The sequence below is a fragment of the Gavialis gangeticus genome, unplaced genomic scaffold, assembly GCF_001723915.1.
Source record: "Gavialis gangeticus isolate Ggan-Ray unplaced genomic scaffold, GavGan_comp1, whole genome shotgun sequence".
Classification (NCBI taxonomy): domain Eukaryota; kingdom Metazoa; phylum Chordata; order Crocodylia; family Gavialidae; genus Gavialis; species Gavialis gangeticus.
In genome coordinates, this window is record NW_017729026.1 from 27,185,649 (window position 1) to 27,200,452 (window position 14,804).

The 14,804-nt window shown below is 37.8% G+C and overlaps 1 protein-coding gene across 7 annotated transcripts in view; it reads left to right on the forward strand.

The window, feature by feature from the left end:
• Positions 1-14,804, forward strand: part of CDK19 (cyclin dependent kinase 19) — a 281,950-nt gene that overhangs the window by 124,941 nt on the left and 142,205 nt on the right. The window lies entirely within an intron of this gene.

Consider the following 14,804-nt stretch of genomic DNA (forward strand, 5'->3'; position numbering starts at 1 on the left):
ATAATTCTCCAATGACCTGGATGGTATAGAAGGACTTGGAGAAATTAAATTAACATGAAAAAATATTTAAGCAATTGTATAAAATGGAGGTTAACAACGTTTTTGGGCAGAGTGCCAAAAACACCTACAACCTTGACTTGTAAGATGTTGGCATGCCAGGGCCTGGTGGCAGGGCAGCTATGAGAGGCCCAATCCTTGCTGTGGCAGCACAGCCCTGGCCCCTTCCCTCCCATCTGCCCCAAGGTGCGTGTGCCAAGCAAAATTCCTTCGCTTGCCATGCTCTGGATCTCATGCTAGGGGTTGTCTACCTCAGTATAAAACTTCATTGATACCGATTGTACACAGATTTTGTTAGCAGTATAGATATTTTATTTAGGGCTCTGGGTTTTTTCATACTAAAATAGTTATACTACTGCAGCCTCCCTAATGTTGCAGTTATGCTGCTATTCAAGTGCTTCTAGGTATGGCTTATTCTTCTTTCCCTGGAGCCTTCTCAGCCTTTCCAGTGTAGGTCAGTAAACAGTTCTGAATTTTTACTATGAGTCAGACCTTTGGAACAAAATTTGATATGGGATATTATGGTTAGGAGCAAAGGGCTGTTTGGATGAGATCCTCAGGTGTATTTTCTGTAACCTAGTTGCCTTTCTCCCTCTGCACCCCGATCCCTCTAATGTTAGTCCCTCACTTGGGCGATTTGTATTTCCCTACTGGCTTTGTCATCTTTTTTGGATTCAATCCTAAAAATCTACTAATAAAATTCAATCTGTTCTTCATTGGCAATATTTTGTCACTGACACCGTGCCATTATATACTATGAACATCTAGCCTCTTGCCTGTATTTTTCCATGTTTCTTGCCATAAATAGAATGAAAACCTCTGCCTTGCTCCTTTTTTACAAAGGGCACAGTAACAGCATGTTTTCTACCTTGGTAGTATGGAATAAAGCAAAATGTCCTTGACCAATCTTACTCATATTCAAATAAATACTGTTGTAGAGTTTGTGACCTTGTAAAAAAACTCAAGATGAGTAGAAATAAGAAATTAATAGTTATATCCCTTGCTTCTTAACTTATTTACCTAATTGATTTATACCATCTTATATTAATGACATTTTGGACGGTGACATTAGAATGTCTGTTATGGCAGTGGCACCTGAAATAATTAAGATTGACCCTAAAACCTTCTTTTGTGTAGGAGGGATGGGTTTTTCTTTTTTTTAATTCTTGTAACCCTTTCTCAGGCTACATGTACATATATCTGAGACTTCTTATCAGACTTCCTTTCTGATTTTGACTCTTAGCCCTCACTCTCTTTCCGCAGGATCTCCCTCACATGCTTTGTGACACTAGAACATCAGTGGGGCTTGGGAATCTTGGTTTTCATATCAGCAGCTTCTGGAGAAGAGTTTTTCTTTAGTGGCCAAGTTTCTTTTGTCTATTTCCTCTGCTTTTTCCTTGCCTGCTCCAGTCAGTCCCTGTATTTATCTCCCAAATATCCCTTGCACCTTGCTCAAGTTCATTTTTCCTCCTCAGTCAAGTCAGTCCTTGTCTGCTTTTCAGCCCAGTCCCTGTTTTCTAGCCCATCCTGTTCCAGTTTTGTCTTAATTCCAGAGTCTAGTTTCCCTCTCTTTCCTATTAGCCCCCATTCCCAGTATTCCTGCCACCCATAGTGCTATATGAATCCACCCCAGAAGTTCTGGCTCTTGGCCTTTCTGCCTTTGAACTGTGAAAGCCTTCCTTCTCCTTTATGCCTGGGCCAGGCAAAGGAGGCAGGGGTCAGAGGGCATAGGAAAGTGAAGGCCCTAGAACAGAGATCAGGGACTTGTGAAATGGGTTCCTGGCCTGAAATCCAGTCCCTAAGTTTTCCTTTCATGTACAGATAATTGACTCCAGTCTTTTCTTTTAAGTTGGGGGATATAAGGAGGGAGTTATTTTATAATGGCCAGATGGTTAGAGTAGTCACATGGGAACTGGATGTCTGTATTTAAGGCCTTCAGCCTGCAGGGGTTTGGGCTGACATGTACCACTTTCCAGGGAAGTGACCTAACCATTGGCTAGGGGACGGGCTAGGTTGGGGTTACCACCTATCTCTCCTGGTGATGCCGAACCATTGTGAAGCAAAGGAATAGAAAGTTCACAGGACTAGGGCAACAAGTAAGAGGAAGCTCATTTCTCTAATCCACTAATGTGGGTACGTTTCTGGAAGTGGAGGCAGAGGGGGTTCTGGAGCTTGTTCTCAATGCTGTTTTATGCATTTTTCAGCAGCCATTGGATAAAATACATACATGGCATGGGGAGTAAGAACCAGAAATAAGGACTCCCCTTGGCAGGGGAGTGCTCTCCTCACTGCAGAATCAGGCTGCTTCTTGCTTCCTCCTCCTCTGCTCTGTGCATCTTGCACTGTTTTAATGCGACCTAGAGGTTTGTGGAAACAACTAACAATATACATAATATACGTTTTAAGAACTGCTCCGTAATATATTTAGGTAAGAATTACTTAACTAGTTATATTAAGAATGTTCTGCGGAGTTTGCACAGCTAAACGTTTTGCAGTGTTTTAATATAAAATGATTACAACGTGTAGAGTTTTGCAGTTAAGTGGCTAACTACTCCATGCCTATAACTAAAGTTTTATATAAATCAATTTGATGTGTTTTAGTCTGTTGACATACTAGGAAAAATGTATTTACATAACTGTTCTGCTGCCCCCAATAAATAAATGGCCCACAGCATCAATGTAATTTTTTTTGTAGGAAAATCCAAAAGTATTCCCTCTGCATAATACCTGATGTGGTCTGCTGACCATCAATTTATTCTTTGAACTGGATAATTTAGCTTTTAAATCCACAGGGTTAGAGTCTGAATCAGTAAATTAGTGCAGTTGATCATGTTGGAGTTCTATATCTACATAATAATATCCCCTTTTATATTTTAATACCCTACTTACCTGAGACAGACCTGTTTGCAAGAAAGCAATACATATCTCTAGTCTTCCAAGAGTTCAAATTTAAGAAGAAATGTAATTTTAAAATTAATTTGTGAACAATACTAATATAAGACACTATTACATTGGTATCAACGAAATGTAGATTTTTTGTTTGAACGCAGTACATTACTTTTAGTGCACCTAATTGTGTCAGGATATGGAAACATTAAGTAACCAAGAAGAAAAATCCCTGACTCTCAAACTGATTTATCATGTGAAGATCTAGATTAGTCTGTCTTTTCTATGACATTGGAAAAAGCATTATTGTAATTTCTTTTGCACTGGTTTATACAGTGCATTACACTCCTTTTTAAATCCTTCATTCTAATACCAAATGTTTAATAAATTTTGGAGGAGGAAAATTCTGCTTTTGAAAAATAAGCAACTGGTCAGAATTATTGGGTCTATTTGTTGTGTAATTTATAGGTTTTTCTTCTTGAAGCATTCTGGAAAACAGCAGTTAGAGAAAATACTGTCAGCGCCTTCCATCCCACCTGGGTATGCTGACTTAGAGAATGTCAGATTCTGACACGATAACTTGTCACATAAGATGAATAGTAAAGTGAAGTGGAGTAGAATCTATTCCAACCATGCAGGTTCTCCAATGAAACATTTTACTTAAAAATACTTGTCCCTAAAGTAGAGTAATCCTTATAAGGCTATCCAGCGGAAACTCAACATAAACCCAGCCTGAGGCATGTTCAGATATGTTGTAACAAAATGTTTAACACAGGATTAACTGGAGATAATTTTGGAGGTTTAATTTTTTTTTTAACAGGATGATTCAGTTTTTACAGAAGTTATTTCAGAAACTATTTTTGTACGTTAATTTTGTTCAGTTCATATAGGTTGCTCTTAAAGCTTTGTTACTGAAATTATATTTCCTCCTATTTTCAGTAACGTAGGATTTTTTTCCCTTGTAAATCCACCCAAAAGAGAATTCAAAGCGTTTTAACACTTTCAGAAACTCCAAACATTCTTAATAACTTTCTATTAAGTTGCTTTATCTTTTCAGTTTAGTGGTTTGGGATTACTCAATTTGATCTGTAGTTTTTATTTTGTTAATACACCACATGTTCCCTCACATAATGAGAAATTTCCCTTTATTGGAGGGAAGACTATACTCTATCTTTCCCTGGGGATTAAAAAACAAAGCAAAACTGTAAATGTCTAACTGAAATACACAATCAGATCTTTCCCTAAAACTGTCCTTAATATCAGGGATGAGAATTTCTCAACTGGAGAGTTTTACATGTTTCTATTTCAATGATATTCTAAAAAAAAAAAAGTTCTTATTTAAAGAGAACATGACTTCAGTGGACCAAAAATTCCAACTTGATTTCACATGTTTCAACCAAGAAGGTACTAAAATTGCTTTCTTTTCTCTTGGTTATCTTTTGTGCTCTGATTTTTAAAATCAGCTGACTTGAACTAGTTTTAAAGCTGATTTAGGTATTGAGAAAAATTTCCCTAGAATGGATACTGTTGATCTGTTTTCCTTGCAAGGATAAAAACATAATATAAAACCAGTCTAAATTTGGAAAAGAACTATCTCTAACTAGAACAAGAGGAGGAAACGCATGTCATAATCATACCAATTTGGATGTGAACTTTTTAAAGTCTGACTGGGCTTTAGTTTCTGTACTTTCTTCCTTCCCCCCCACCCCCAAAAAAGCAACATTTGATTATAATAAACCATTTTGCTTGCTAAACTAACTTTTATATTGCCAGATAGTTCAAGAGGATGCAGAAATGCAACATTAAGTTATACTTGTTCTGTATATTTTTAGCAACATAAAAATAAATGTATATTAGTGTTTATTTAGCTTAAAAATATTATGTATAATAACACTTAAAATGTGATCAAATAAATGCTGAAGTAGGAGCCTGAGGTTCTAGCATTGTTAATGCTTTGAACACTTCAAAGAAAAAATGGTAGGTGGTTGTCATGAAGCTGAACAATTTTCATTTTGGCACTAAATTTTATACTAGTGCTCACTTTTGATGCATTTGTTTAAGGTGCATTTCTTTAAGGATTTTTCAGATGCTTGTGAAATATGCCAGAATGATACATATGAAGCAAAGAGAACTTTTATATGTGCAAATTTAACTGTTTTTTATTCTCCTTTAAGAAAATTGATAAAGTTACTTTAAATTTCTTTTTCTGTATCGCTTGGACTAAAAACACAATTAGCTTTGTTCCCTTTTCCTTCATTTGAGATTAAAATGTAGTACTTTTAAAAGTTACTTGACAAGCTCTTGTTTAGAAAGAATGCTATTGAATAACATCAGACAGTTTTCAGAGCCTGAAAGATTTATATTTATAAAACAAATACCTTTCAATTGCTCATTACAGAACAAGGGTGTGGTGCCTTTTTTTTTTCTTCTGCCTACTCTGATGTCTGCTAATAATGAAAACAGGCTTGAAGCAGTTTACTAGCTCTGAATTTCCTGTTGGCTTAACCCTATACTTTTGTGGGCGACTAGCGCTCATAAGTCTACTGGGGACTTAAGTCTTTCCTTAAAGCACATTCTTTAATGGTAGAAGGTTCAAGTACAATGGAGAGTGCTCCCAGGTTGAAGGGGCTGCTTTGGTGAAAATGTACTAAAATGTGCTACTAGTATAAGGATGCGAAAATTAATTTTTTGGTTTTTTTTAAATGGTACAGTCAGAAATTTCCCTCTGTAGATGTGAGTGTACAGCTCATTCCACATATGCATAAATGAGTGTCAGCTGAATTTTTAGAGCTGCAGTTTGTCTGGGCACCTCACATTGCACCCACAGATACCCAATAGAGGGGGCTGTGGCAGGCCAGTGTATACACACCCTCATTCTTTCTTTGAGAGAGGTTCTTCAAAGTTAAGGTGGGGGTGCTGAGAATCGCAAGCCTATGTTTTGCGAAAAGGTGGTAGGCCTGATGACCCACCTTCTATATTATACTGGGCACGTCTACACAAAACACCCACTGCGCAGTAACCAGTGTTACTGTGTAGTAGCATCCCAGCACGGTTGCCTAGTGGTGCTTATTGTGCAGTAGCTTATTACTCCTGCGCAGTAGTGTTGAGTCACGATTCATACCCAGTGACATTACCATGCAGCAGTAACTAGCTACTGTGCACTAATAATGAGTTACTGTTCAGTAAGTGTCTTGTGTAGGCGTGGGCACTAATGAGCAAAATGAAAAACTTAGGGTAGCCTTTAGTTCGTGTTAATGCAAGCTTGGTATGTTAAGCCTTTTGTACCCTTTGGGAGACGGTTCTCTGATAGTTGGCAAACTTATCATTTCCAACCTAATTGATTCATGCCAGTTTATTTGTTCTTGTGCTGGTGTTCTTTAGCTTAAATGAAGGGTGACCAACCTGCAACGTGTCATAAGTGGCATGGGCAGCCTGTGTGGGACATGCAGCAGATTGGGGAGAGGGCAGGCAGCACAGCTAAGGATAGGGCGGGGAGCAGGAAGCAAGGCAGCAGACAGAGCAGAAGGAAGGGTTGGAAGGTGCACTGTTAATTTGTGGTATATATGCTTAAATAGTTCTTCTCTATTGTTTACCCTTGGTGTATTTGTAGAAACCACTCCCATCACCCTCAGTCTCCATTTAAACCAGGTTGTTTCAATCTCCTCTCATGAGAGAGGTCTTCCATTCCTGTGACTATCCTATCTTTCTTCATACCTGGTCTAGTTTGAACAAATCTTTCTTGAATATGGATGACCAGAGTTGTTCAGTCTTCTAGATAAGTTCTCAAAAGGGCCTTTTATAATGTTGTTAATACTTATCTGACTCTAGTGAAAATGTCTTTATATATCTTAGAATCACTGTTTTCCTATTTTTCATGTTCACATCACAATAGTGGCTAATAGTCATTCTTTGATTAATACAGCCCCTCCTTTGTCACTTCCCCTTAATCTGTTTAAGTTAAATACTTAATGTGAATAAACGTTTCTTTTTATGTTGCTAAAATGGATAGACTGTTAAGTGCAACTGAGTTAATTGTTGCATTTCTGCATCCTTTTAGACAAATCTTAACTTTTACAATTCCAGATATTTTAATATTGCAAACCTCATGGTGTATTATGATAAATGTTGCTTTTAGGTGGGGGGAGGAAGAAAATACAGAAGCTACAGTCCAGTTAAACTTTAAAAATTCACATACCCATGTAATCCCTGAGATTATAGTAAATACTATTCCAATGCTCAGGGTCGTGCAGTTCTCCCTATGTGATACCCTGATCCTCTGCTAGTTTAGGATGCCTCCTAACTTTGCATCATTAGTAAATGTCACTTGCATGCACTTTCTGTTAATAATAAAATATTAAATAAGACTTGTGCACACCAGTCTGCTGGGTACTCTACTAATACCCTTTTAGTTCAGTAGTTCTCCATTTAGCATTATTTGTTGTCACTGCTTCAGCCAGTTTGTTACTCATCCTCCACTTATTCTGTGAGTTCTTTTCTACCAGATATGGTTCCCATGTTGGACTATATCAGATACATTACTGAAGTCCAGATAGATTAGATCTAGCGCATTTCATTTGTCTAGTTAATCAGTGATTTTATTTTATCAAAGAAAGATACTGGGTTAAATAATCTGGCACAATATAGGTAAAGCAAAAACCTGTTTCATTTCTGACCTATTTTCTGTTTATGTCCATGTCTTTAATTACTTTTCCCTTCAAAATTTGTTCTAAGGCTTTGCATAATATTGAGATTAGATTATCAGTTTTATAATTGCCTGAATCAGGTTCCCCACTGCTTTAATTCAGGTACTGTTTGTTATTCTTTTGTCATATGATACTGTCTCTGGCTTGATTGACTTATCAATATTTGTGCTACTGGATCTGTGATTTCATGTGCCAGTTTTTAGAAGTTGGGGTGGAGATTATCTGACTTCCCTCCTCCTCTTCTTCCTCTTCCTCCCCTGGGTTTGGCAAACTGAATGCTTAAAACTCTTTAGTAAGTTGCTATTGCTTTGATGTGGTCATTTCCATTTTCACAATAACCTTTCTACTTTTGCTTCCATGTTCAACATTGTCTGTATTGCCAGTTGAGTAAAATATTATTTTGATTTTTGGCCCATATCTGGGTTACTTCTAATCTCTGTTCCATTTTCACTACATAATGGCTCCAGTTTTTTTTAAATGCCCATGAATGAAGAACTTTTTGCTATATGTGTTACTTTTTTTTGCAAGGTCTAATTCTGCTTCTGGCATTTAAACTTCTGAGCTGATTCCGGTACCAACCTTTTCCTCCTTTGTCATTTCAAGTTTACTATTTTTTTTTCTAGTACATCGGGTACTCACTGGTCAAGGAAGCCTTTTCCAGGGTAAGTTTCCTTTAGGAGAGTATTAATTTGGCAGAAAGCAAAAGAAGTTACCAGCAATTTTATATATAAAATATATGTGCACAAAGGATTGCAAGCAGTCCAAACCTAGGGTTTGAAAACTGAGACAGTACTGTCAGGTAGAAAGTGTTATTTTGCAGGGTATGTAGCAGTGATTCGCAGCCTTTTAAGACTCAAGACTCCTTTTGATTTACTTTCTGGAACTTAGCGAGGCCCCATTTTTTTTCCTGTGGAGTTTACTGTCTCACACCCCTGCAGCACCCTCCAAAGCATCTCCGAGTGTCAGGGTGGGCAGCAGCAGGTGGGGCAGAGGGAGAGCAAGGCAGGGGGTGTTACACAATGGTCAGAGTGGCAAGACTGCCAGGTGGGAGCAGACTGCGGAGCTTTGAGGGTACAGCATCAAAACCCTGAAGGAGGCTGCTGTCTCAGGTGTGGGCAATTATTTTGGCTAGAGGGCTACTTAATGACATTTGGTGAGCTGTTGAGGGCTGTAATGTGCTCCATCCCCTGGTTGCCATCTTGGGACCAGAAGTGCTGCCCCTAACCTTTGCCACAGGAAGTCCCTCCCCTTTCCCTGGAAGTACTCCTTTTGGGAGGGGGGATTGCCATCTTGAAACCAGAAAAAAGACAAATCATATACTGAAAAAAAAATCAAACATCTACTGTAACTCATTTTAATTTTATTTAAAAAAAATTGTCCTGATTTATGCGTGTTTGTATAGTGCATCTAGAGGCAATTGCATAATAACTCAGAATACAGTTACTTTTGTATATTGTATGTGTGGGAGGGTAAGGAGATGCATGTGGGGGGGTATGGTTGGGGAATGGGTGTGTTTGTGTGGGGGTGTGGGTATGGTGGGTGAGGTGTGTGGGAGAGAGGCTGGTGGTGTGGGTGTGGGGTATGTGGTTGGGTGGGGGATGTGGCAGAGTGTGGGTGTGTTTGGGGGTATGGTGGGGGGCATTGGCTTGCAGAGGGGCAGCAAGGGCTCAGGCTTATGGAGGGGCCCCATGGACCGGATGGAATTGCCTGGTGGGCTAGATCTGGCTTGCTGACTGTATTTTGCCTTCCCCTCCTGCAGAGGGAGGAAGTGGGTGACAGTGGCCACAGGTGCAGAGGGTGGCAGACGGGACCATTCTGTGCCCTGTTTTTTCCAGTTTGCCCCCAGTTTGTACCTGTTGGGGGTGAGCATGGCTTCTGCTGCTGCAGCTGCACCTGCAGCAGCTTGAATGCTGGATCTATTCCCTGCAGCTCCCTGCCCTCTGCAGCTCTGGGGGCCCGGGAGGAGCAGTATTGCTGGGCTCAAAAAAGTCCTGCATCCATCTGCCTGTAGGCAGTGCATGTCACTTGAGGCACAGATGTGGTCAGTGCCAGCATGCTGGTGCAGGTACAGGGTCCAGGCTGTTTGGAGGAGCCAGTGCTTGCGTCCTGTCTCGGGGTCAGGTGCTGCAGCACCCTGGGTGAGAAGCACTGCTGTACAAAAATATTGTGACCAGAAATGTAAGACATGACACTTCTAAACATTTTGCAAGTACAGTCTGAGTTGCATAAAATGTAATGCTGATGAATATATTTAAATTCTCAGAGCAGATTATCTCTGCTCTCTTAACTGCTTGCTATTTTCTTATTAAAAATAAGCAAACAGTTGTTCAGTAACTCACCTAGGAGCCAGGTTTTCAGGTCTTTGTTCCATCAGGTTATATATCACGTATAATAAAATCTAGTCAGGTAGAGGAATAATTAAAGTGGTAAAATAAATCATTTAGACTTTTGCAAAAGGTAATTCAGCTTAGGAATGAGGTCCATGGAAGGTATAGTAGATAATAGTACTGCAGTTGCCCTTTGTCACAGCATTACGTGAAAGAGGGCCAAGGTACTTTGCTTTAGTTTTCAACTACTGTAGAATAAAAGCATATACAAGGGTAGTTGCCAGGTAGCAGCTAGTGGATGGTAAGTCCCTGTCCTGTTTAAATCTCAGCCGTTTAGTTTATTTGTCCATACCTTTAAGGAGATTTAACAGATTGTGATGCAAGAGGGGAGGCTTCAAGATGTCTGAAGTGACTGAAATGCTCATTCTGGGAGTCAGACTTGTAGGGATGAACTGACCTATAGTTACTTTGGAGCTGGGCTATGACCAAATTTTTGTGTGTCATTAATTTGGCAGGAGATACCTGCTGGTAAATAAGCTAGCAGAAGGAGGGTAAAGAAAAGGGCTGAAACTGCCAGGAAAGCTACATGACAAAGACAGTTTTGTTCAGTGCATTTTGTTAGGATGTGGCTTTTCAGCAAATTAGTAGAAATGCCAGGAGTTTCTCTGGATGATTGGAGGTCTTAAAGCCATAGCTGGGTTATTTTGGACTTGATCTAAAATTTGTTTTAATTTTACTTTACATTTTGTGTACAGTGTTTCCCTTTTTAACATTTGGCTATTTGAATGTGTCTCTTGTCAAGATCAGACAGCAAGATCTCTCAGACTGAGCTAATGAGCTGACATGTGGGCTAAATTTGTCCAAGCTGTATGAAATTGTAACTCGTTAGCAAGTCTAGTTGTTGAAGGATTGTATGTGCGTTCCCTAATAGAGTCAAGACATGCTAATATCGCTTGAGCCCAGTGGCATACAGAAACTTTTGGTTAAGTCATATTTACTTCTGTTTGAACTTTACCTTTCCTCTTTCTCAGAGAATTTCCAGTTAGTTTAAAAGTTTTAGGGAAAAAAAAAATTAAAAAGGCTCTTTTGCCTTGGAAAATGATTGTTACAAAGACAAAGAGCAAAGCCATTGTGTTTTAACATGAGATAAGCTATATGTTTGTTTTCACAGATAGAAATGGTTATTGAGGCCAGGAGATAGTATCGCGGACTAGATAGTTATGAAACCATATAGAAATCTTGCTTCTAAGATAGTGTTGATGTATAATTAATGTTTGCACAGTCTTTATTGGATAGAATACCCATGAGGTTATGCATAGCATATGAGAAGTAACTTCAAAATATATAGTAATATGAATCTTCCTAGATTTCTTTCTTGTGCTTCAGCTTCATTGGCTTTAGCTGCTTCATTCTTCATTCTTGCCAGGCTCCAATAATCTCAGACCAGTACTTCATACTTATTCTCCTTGAGATCTTTTAGCTGCATTTGATACAGTTGACTATGCTCTTCTTAAAATCTTCCTTGCTTGACTTGTGTGACTTGGTCTTCTCATTCTTTTCTGGATTCTGATCGCTCCTTCACTGTCTGTTGGCAGACACTATCATCTCATCCATCTATTTCTATGGGGCTATGTCCTTATTTGTCTTCTCTTCTCTGTCTGTACTCTGGATAAGCTCATTAGTAAGCAAAAATTCAGGTTCCTGTTCTTTGCAGATGGTTCTCAGACTTACCTGCTTTTGCTTAAGCTAAAATTTTGGCTTGGCTTTCTGATATTTACTCGCCAGGCTTGCTAAAATAGAACTCTTAACTTTCCCCTCCTACCCTTCCACTTTTCTTGTTCGCTGTGGATGACCTAATACTCTAGCCTGTCATCGAAGCCTGTAAACCTGACTTTTCTCTGGGTCCTCACATTCAAGTTCTGCCTTAATCATGGAAGATTTTGTGGTAGACTTTTTTCACTGAGTATATAAAGTTTTTTTTCTCCAGACTTTTCTGTCTCAGTTGCTGGAACATCTGGTTTTCTGTCCTGCAGCTGCTAAGTGTTAACACTTAACAAGGGCAAGTAATTTTTTTAATGGAGCATCATCTTTGTAGTGCTACAGTAGCCTGACCATGTGCACACTTGCTTTTTGTAATGCTATAAGGATGTGTATAATACTACAAGAATAACGTGTGTCCAAGTTCTCACTTTTTTTTTTAAACTCCTGCAAACCTCCAATCTGTCTGTATTCAACTGTTATTTCATGTTATATTTAGATTGTGAGCTCTTTGTGGGAGGGTCTCTTCTGTGTTTGTATAGCACCTATTACAACAGGGTTCTTTTCTGTGATTGTCTGAGTGCAGCAATAATTATAAAAGAACCCAGGATTGTGAAGGTATTTTATATAGTTATTGATTTCTTAGTAAAACAGTGCACCTCAAAATCAAGTTACAGGTGCATTAAATAGTACATACTACCTAGCAGTAGTTTTTAACTGTTATCTTAGTTCTTATTTTCCATTATAATTAAAACTTAAAAATTGCTTCCTGTGCTACATATTGAAAGACTGGGAATTTACGATAAAATTAAAAATACTCTACTTTGTCCCATTTCATTCTTGTGACTAGTAATGTCTAATGCTAGCTGTGGATGTATATCAGTACATCAGTACCTGATAGTTTAAAATCATTAACAAACATTTATTTCTAATCTATTTGAATGGAAAGCCAATTAAGTGCATCACAAATGGTAAGAAGTTAACTTTTTGAATTGCTGAAAATGAACCAAAAGGGAAAAGGTATTTACTGTTTTTTGTCTTGCTTTTTATGGTTTCTGATTAAATCTTACCTAAATCAGGGTGTTAGAACTAATAATCCTGAATACAAACCTAACAAAGCATTTTTTCTTGAGTACTGTATTTTGACAAGTGCCATTTCTTCATAGTATGATTTTTGCCTTATTTACAATCAGAATTTAATGACCAAATGTACAACATGGGGCTTGTTCAGCTTAAAAACTTACTGTATGAATTTCATTATTTAACCAGTGTATAAATATTTATTAGAGAAGGTCTGATGTTTGTACTTCTGTGTGCTGATGGCATTGCAACAGCATTTTCAAATGGGTCTGTGAGTAATAGTTAACGTCATTCCATTCAGAAGCGTAAAAGGCATGAATTTAGAAATGAAAAATATTACTGAAATGACATAATCTAATGAGAATCTCTGTTCATCTGTTGGAATGTAGAGCACAGAATATTCTACAGAACTCGGGTAATATTTCTGAAAGGCCAAAGCCTTGAGTATTTCCTATATGCCTGCTGTCACAAGGAATGGGGAGATTATGATGGGTTGTGCTGCTGTAATCTAATAAATAACATTTTTGGTGTCTGATTTAAGTGACCAGAGGACTGTTTTAATACCAAGAATCAAATATGTAAAAACTTAATATCTAATTTTGAATTTATAGCTTTAGGACAAAGCAAATCTGTGATTTGATCTGATTCCCATCATTGGGTTAATGTGGGCTGACTCGTGTTCCTACAGAGCCTTAAAGAAAAAAAAAATTTAAACAGATTACTTTTGAATTATAACTTGTTCCGTTCACTGGGCAATTGCTTTCATGACCTTTTGTCTCAAAAGAACATTGTGTGTTAGATTATAATCTACTCATTAAAAGTGGATATTGTGGATATTTACTTTTAAAAGAATAGCAGTTACAGCATGTGTTCAGAAGCCTACCGTAGCTAAGTGAACATGAGAGAAGGCTGCTAATTTGATCATTTGTATTCATCTCGCTACTGAGTTTTTAAATAAACATATAGCATTTAAACTGTGCATTTACAATTTAATTGAGTTTATAAAAATTACTAGTTAGTTTCACTTGGCAACTTTTCAAATTCTTTTGGAATGTTGGTCTATTTAATTCAGCTTTCAGAGCAGAACAACTTTTGAAAGCTGGCATATTTTGTAATGTGTAAAAATGAATTTATGTAATTTGGCAGGAGCTTCCCGGCAGCTGCTGTTGTGACCACACAGATTCTGACCGGCAGCTAATGCACTAATTTAAAAATACAATCTACCCATTTTTTTTCAGAGAGCATTCATGCTATTCCATCTTAATACACTCTTCAGTGTTAGGGGCAGATGTGTGTGTTTTATTCAGCATAGGAAACAGAATTAAAACCAATTTAAGGCCAAAACAACTTTTTATTTTGAACATAAAATCATTGTAAGAAGTCAGACCAGACAGGTCAGTTCTTCCTAGCCTTTTGCTTTGGATTAGGGTGCTTTTCATGCATGCACTGTTTAATCTAAATCTGTAATTATAATATATTTACATACATTAAAATATGTCTCATCTTAAAAAAAAAAAAAATCTTCTGCCATAGGAAAGTCACAATAGCCAAGCACTTGCCTTTTCATCTGTAATTCCAGAATGTTTACTTATTGCTGTCTCATTTTATGATCTACATTAACTGAAGGGTATTACTCATGTCATGTGTATTCTTTCCTATTTTTATGTTATATGGAACCGTTCTGTTACTGTATTGCCTGTTATTGACAAGCATCTAGTATAGAGCAGTATTTTCCATAGCTGTACCCTTAACAGTAACCCACAACATTTCTAATAACGTTCAATAAATGTTTTACCGTGTGATTAAGTAGAGCAGTTGTGTGTGTGTCATTATTCATACATCACCCACCAGTCCTGTTTCTTTTTTAAAAGTCTTATTAATGTCATACCTTAAGCCTTTGGGGCCTCAAGTATGTCCTGTTTTAAGATTTATCTTCTGAGTATGTATTCACAGATTATTATTATTTTTTTTTTTTTTTTTCCACCATTTTTTT